The 7,500-nt window shown below is 39.8% G+C and overlaps 1 protein-coding gene across 3 annotated transcripts in view; it reads right to left on the bottom strand.

The window, feature by feature from the left end:
* The window catches only part of LOC308306559 (receptor-type tyrosine-protein phosphatase mu-like), a 144,849-nt gene that overhangs the window by 50,871 nt on the left and 86,478 nt on the right, over positions 1 to 7,500 (bottom strand). The window lies entirely within an intron of this gene.

The following is a 7,500-nucleotide window of genomic DNA, read 5'->3' on the forward strand; positions in this document are numbered from 1 at the left end:
TGTCAATTTTGACAGGAGGAAGAAACATGCTGTTTCACTCAAGGGTGTGCGTCTGCAGAAGGGAAACAGCGAAGAAAAAAAAAGAAACGTTACAGAAGAGCGATTACCTTTGTTGGTGACACACGCACGCACGCACGCATGGTCGCACGCACGCACGCACGCACGCATGGTCGCACGCACGCACGCACGCACGCACGCACGCACGCACGCACGCACGCACGCACGCACGCACGCACGCACGCACGCACGCACGCACGCACGCACGCACACACACACACACACACACACACACACACACACACACACACACACACACACACACACACACACACACACCTGCTGAGCATACCTGCTGTCTTGAAAACTGTCTCTCTACTTTGTAAATATTGTCTTCCAGTTCAGAGGGAGAGAGAGAGAGAGCTGTTTAAAATACAACCATTTAACTTAATAAATATACTGTTTAGTAAGTGTAGGCTCCATTATTGTAAAAGTGATTATTCAATTACTTTTTCAATTAATCAAATAATCAAGTCTTGTGAACTTGAGAGCATTGTGATATTTTGTCTTTAATCATTTGTTTGTTTATTTTTTCCATACAGCATGTCAATAAATTTAGTTGATTAGATTTATTTTTCTTTTAACAAGCCTTCTGTTTGCTGTTATTTTGATGACAGCAATGCAAGGATCAAACTGACCTCTTTGCAACTTCCCTGAATCATGATTATTGTGCTTTTCATCCCACTGCCACAAAACCTTATGATCTCTTCCATTCCAGACATGTGAAAACAAAACAAAAAGATAGTGATTACCATTTCCATTTCATTTGGAGTGGATAATTGAACTTTGTTACACCTTTAGTGTTCCCGCCATGGGTAATGAACGGGGAAGACCATACATACTGCATGCACTGCATGGAAAACACACTCTTACACGCATGCACGCACGGGCATACTCACACCCACTCACTCACTCACGCACGCACACCCAAAGGAGTGTCGCACCTTCACTCCCAAATTTCTGCTTTAACTATTGAAAAATAGCAGATATACAAGCTCACAGTGCGGCACTCAGTGCTTGTAGATCTGCTATTTTATTTTAAATCGTGAAAATTTGTGCAAGTCTTTGAATATTTCAAATCCTTCTAAAGTTTTTCGAAAAACCTATGTATCTATGTCAGCGGTGCTCAAACCTTTTCATGTGAAGGACCCCCAAAATGATATGTATTTGGCCACAGACCCCCATCCCCATATTTAGTTCCAAGAACCCCCCAGAAGCAATATTTGAGTTGCAAACGTTCGCTTAAAAAATACATATGTGTCTGAATCTCACCCAGAGCCAGTCATTTCGCATGGTACCACTTTAGACCACAGCTGAAATAACTTTTTTCTTTTTTTCTTTAAAATGTGATAAAGCCACAAAAGTATTTCATAAATATCAGGCTACATTTCACTTAAACGCCAGAGCTTAACTCTGCATGTAAATAAGACTTTTTTTAATTAATGTGAGAGATCGGGACAATTCTGTTGGTCCTCCCAGCCATGTAGCTACAATGCATTGTTTATTTTTAATCAAGCCTCAGTTTGTCAGCCCTTTGTAGTCAAATGCGGTAAAATCGGGACTCCATTACCTAGCGTTGCAAACCACAGTATTTATCCCGTTAATGTAGTGCCACGTATGTTCCAAATGAACCACGTTACGTTGTTATAATGATTTAATCTATTATTTATTTATTTATTTATTATTGCGCTGTTTCTGGCGCTGTTCTTCTTCTCGAGTTTGGAAAAAAAAGGATCCGTTCCGTTTCCTGCCTGAGCCGGATGCGAGGAGTCCTTTGTTGTCCCTGCTTAGCATTGACTTAGCATTGAGAACAGTGTCATGATCGTAAACTGTCTAGTTTTAACGTTCAGAGCGTTTTCTTTTTGGACAATAAAAACATTGACAGCCAGGGGGAAAAAAATCCATGAAGGACACGGAATACAATCGTTCACTCGCCGTTGGAAAATTGACTTATTAGACTATTCTGGATGAGTGGCTAACGGCTAACGCTAACGTTAGCTAGCGCTAGCTGCAGGCTAACGCAGGCATGGTATAAACAATTACACATGGAATAAAACGGCGACCCAACTCTATTTTTGCTCTTCTACAAGCTCACAACGCGAGGAGGTTAAGTCTGTCAGAACCGTCAGATTATCCTTCTGACTGAAGTTACACAAACACTGATTATGCTACATTTAGCACAGTTAGCCCGACCAATTTAGATAGGGCACGAGTTACAGTGTTGCGCACGTAATAAATTCACTTCAACCTCGTGTTGAGCAGTTAAACCTATTTGCTACGTACGTCTACAAAAACGTTCATATTTCAAAGATAAAGTGCTTACTGAAGTCTCACAGATGTCACAGTATGGTACGCTCAAGCAGAATTACCCGATCGGATTAAAATGCTCCTCGTTAAATAATACGATCATTACGGGACATTCTGCTGGAGCGTACCCTATGGTGACATCCGTGAGCCTTCACTAAGCAATTTATCTTTGTAATCTGACCGTTTGTGTAGACGTACATAGCAAATTGGTTAAACTGCTCAACAGCAGATTGTGTTGAATTCACGGTTGGCGCAGCGTAGCGTCTTTACATTTAGCCCAATAATGCTATATAGGAAGAATCTTATTTACCTAAGTAAAAGTATATGCCCACTGCAATTTAGATATACTCTGTTACAAGTAGAAGTCCGGTATTAAATAAACATATATTTTTTAATACTACAATAACAGCTGAAGTGGTTAATGTATGTTTTGGACTATTAAAATCAAAATCTATAAAGCAATAACTAAAGTTTAAAACATACATAAACCACTTTAGCCCTATGTTATACCAAGGCTATTTGAAAATAGCCGATCTACAAGCTCACAACGCATTGCGGTGCGACGCATTGTGAGCTTGTACATCTGCTATTTTCAAACATTTTGTACTTTTACTTTTGGTACTTTAAGTACATTTGGATACCAATACTTTTGTACTTTTACTCAAGTACATTTTTAATTCTGGACTTTTACTTGTAACAGAGTGATTCTACATTGCAGAATTGATACTTTTACTTAATTATAAAATGTAGGTACTTTTTCCACCACTGTGTAAACGTTTGTGTTCTCATGCCAATAAAGCTTCTTTGAATTGAAGATTGAATTGAAGATTGCTCCCCATGTGGCGGAGTCAGGTCATTGCAGGTTAGAAATTTATTTAAAACTTGAATATCTCAAAAGTACTATTTCAGCATGGCATCATTCTATAAGCCATATCTTCAAAACTGTTGGGTCAATCTCCACAACCAATATATCATTTTGTAGCTATGATCCCCAGCTTTCAAATGAAATGAAAACATGAAAATGAAAAAAAAACAATGACTAGCCGCCTGGCGTGCTGGGACACATATATTCAAAGATTTGCACACATTTTCACGACTTTTCAAAGATAGCAGATCTAGAGCTGCTATTTTTCAATAGCTAAAGTATATAATAATTCCAGGACCCTCCACCTTGGGCCCTAGTAACTCAGTCCCACTTGCCCCCCCTTGTGACGCCCCTGCAAACACACACACACACACACACACACACACACACATACACACACACACACACACACACACACACACACACACACACACACACACACACACACACACACACACACGCTTACTGTTCTCATACATCTGTTACATCTGTACTTCTTATACAAAATCATTCCATTGTTAGACATGTGAGAACCACGTGGCAGGTCAAATTGCTCACTCAAGGCCACACAATGTGTGAAAGCACTTTGCAAGCGATGAAGGCAAAACACCACAGGTGTCTAAGTGACTAAAATATACGAAATAGCAAATGGAAGAGAAAACATAATTATTACATAATTATGAAAAGTGGAGTGGTTTTGCGGAGGGAAACGTGGAGCCAAATGGATTCGCAGCAATCAAATTCAAATTGCAGTTTTTGAAGTCAAGGCAAGTTAATGAGGTGATAAAAGGCTGGATTGTTCATTGTACACACACATCTGAATGTGTCTGCTTATAACTACTGTATGCAAATTCATCCAAAGTGCTTTTGTGGATTACATTCACACACCGATGGCAGAGGAAACCATGCCAACACCAACCTGGCGAGCAGTTAGGGGTTCAGCGTCTTGCTCAAAGGACACTTGAACTCATTCCCTGCCAGATATCATTTCCCGTCAGCATTTTCACAGTTTTTCCACTAACCTTTGAAAAAATTATATAATAAAACGCGTCGATCCAATCATGGTCATGGAATCAGGAAAACATTGTCCAGTTTCGATAATCCCATGTAAAGTTAGATCGTGTTGAATGCAGGCAGTGTTTACAAAGTGAGTCAATGAGAGTCAATTGTGTGTGTGTGTGTGTGTGTGTGTGTGTGTGTGTGTGTGTGTGTGTCTCTCTCTCTCTCTCTCTCTCTCTCTCTCTCTCTCTCTCTCTCTCTCTCTCTCAATTCAATTCAATTCAATTCAATTCAATTCAATTCAATTCAATTCAAAGCTATAGAGATGTGAGAAAACACCAGGTTAACATTCACCAGTGTCGGCAGGTTAGCATTTCACCAGGTTAGCATTCACCAGCATCGTCATGTTAACATTAACCAGGTTAGCATTCACCAGCGTTAGTTTTACTGAGGTTATGGTTAAGTTTAGGTTTAGGTGTATCTCCGTCCCCCAGACTTTCGTCACCTCCGCGCAGCCAATCACAAGCTTCGGTCTGCCTTAACCGATTTGCATTTTCGATACACTCGGACTGAACGACCAAAAAAAAAAACTCTCCTGTGAGAAATTTGACAACAATCTGCCTCTTGGTAGTGCTACAATAGGACAATGTTTAAAGGGTGATTTGTTCCTCAACGTAGTGCGAATGTGCGAGTAAAGTTGCACCGCAATCGGACGCTGTGTTCATGATTTGCACTATAGAGATCATGTGTAATGATTTGTGTGAAGTTTTGATCACATTTTGATCAAATCTGAAGGAGTAATATAAAAGCCTCTATATCAAATAAATTGTTTTACATAAGTCGGCCTCCTGGTGGCACAATAAAAGGCAGACGTGGAACATGCACTGGGAAAGGTTTGTCCTTGGGCTCTTGCGATCCAGAATTAGAAGGGAATAAATAATTGTGAGCTTTGTCCCAAAAACTAGCTTACAAAACTATGAAAATGTTCATTTGTTGTTAATAATAGTTATATACAGATACACATTATACATAATACACATGTAGGCAAGCTGTCTCTCTCTCTGTGTGTCTCTCTTGCTCTCTCTGTTAATCTAACAAGCAGAAAAAACAAGATCTTTTAAAAACCACGAAACATGTTCCTTTCCTGCTGTGACCCCTCTCTTCAACCCTCCATCCTGCATCCATCCATCCATGCATAGCTGATAACACACTCCCCATAGACCACACACACACACACACACACACACACACACACACACACACACACACACACACACACACACACACAAACACACACAAACACGCACGCACGCACACACGCACGCACGCACACACACACACACACACACACACACACACACACACACACACACACACACACACACACACACACACACACAGTTACATTTGATTGAGAATGCAATAAATGAAATAAATAAAAGAATGAAGCTTTTAAACAGAAAGTAGTTTTATCAACAAAAACAAGTGCAAGCACGCTACTGCATGTTTTTGTGAATATGTTTGCAAGTATTACTGTATGTATGTGTGTGTGTTACAGTCTTTGAGACTGTCTGTCTGTCTGTCTGTCTGTCTGTCTGTCTGTCTGTCTGTCTGTCTGTCTGTCTACAAAATCCATCTACAACCAACCACCACTTCAGCCTCTATGAATGACCTTGTAGTATTTCATGGATTAGGGATTTCATTGGATGTATAGAATGTATAGATAGATAGATAGATAGATAGATAGATAGATAGATAGATAGATAGATCGTACTGCATGCTATAGCGACTACAGCAGGGTTGGGTGTTTCTTTAAAATGTTGTTACAGTATGGATATGGGGAATCAACATCTGCTGGAATATACTTATTTTGATGAGGTGCCATAAACTTGATATGGCACACTGACTAAAAGGTTGCTGAGCCCCCGTTTGCTTTATCCTATCCTATCCTATCCTATCTAGAGATGGACCCATTGCAAAATTCTTGGCCGGTACCAATTCACCGGTTTTATGAAGGTCTGACCTGCCAAAACCGATTTTTCCGATACCGATTTCTTTAGCTAAGAACTAGAAAATAGGGTTGCTCCAATACCCTTTTTTCAGGCCAAGTAGGCCTACAAGACATACTTCAATTTGAGTACCAATAAGCTAGAAGAACACTAATGCCAAATCAATCACAATAGTACAATATCCAAAATCACAGACAATATCCAGTCTAATATGATATGGATATAATATTGATGCCAGCTGATCATTCACTGAAAGGCCTAAAGTTAAAAATACATACTACTGTATATACAGGTGTAGACATTAAGGGAAATTTGCCAGTGGATTTCCAAGATCACTGGCCCCACCATTGTAACCACTGGCCCGGAACATTCGTCAAATAGTCCCATTAGGATAACGAATTTGATCCTGAATTTTTCCCTAAAATAAAAATCCCCTTATTTTCCCTGAAAATAAACAAGCAAAAGATTCCATCATAGAAGAGTGTTGCACTATAAAAATAGCAGATCTACAAGCTCCCAACGCGTTAAGATAAGATGCGTTGTGCTTGTAGATCGGCTATTTTTTTTGTTTTTTGTTAAGGAACTGTTTTGGACATAAAATGTTTATATGTTCTGTATCAGTATATCAGTATATGAGCAGATTCCATTCTAATTGGCCACTATGACAGCTTATAAATTTCACAGGCAGGGGTAGACAACCCTGGCCTGGCGGAGATCTTCCCCAGCAGCACAGCAGGTGCAAACAATTAACTTAAGAAAGGAATTTGCAACTGGCATTGTGCAGCAAAAAAACTGATATAACAATATCAAACTCTCTATTCTAGCTGCTGAAAACTTTTGGATCTGATTTTAAAAAGGATGTTTTCTGCCAAAGGATTATAATTATTATTACTAATTGTTGTCTGTCAGATTCAGAGCGGTAAGGTTTAAACACCACGGAGTCTGAGATCTCTCTCTCTTTCTCTCTCTCTCTCTCTCTCTCTCTCTCTCTCTCTCTCTCTCTCCCCCTCTCTCTCTCTCCCTCCGTTACACGGAACTGCGCAGTGCATGTTTGATGCACTGTTTAGGCTATAACATTATTGTTCTTCAGTGTGGACGCTCATATAGGCTACTGTAGTTATCTTACTCGCTTTTTGTGCAAGTCATTTCCAGTGGTCTTGTTGGAAACCAATTTGCTCCCTCTTTTTCGTCTCCTACTGCCACTTTCGCAACTTTCTTTTTTTTCTTTTTTTTTTACATCATGGGTTTTTACCTACTGTTTCA

The sequence above is a fragment of the Nannobrachium achirus genome, assembly GCF_963921795.1.
Source record: "Nannobrachium achirus genome assembly, chromosome: 21".
In the NCBI taxonomy this organism is placed as follows: Eukaryota; Metazoa; Chordata; class Actinopteri; order Myctophiformes; family Myctophidae; genus Nannobrachium; species Nannobrachium achirus.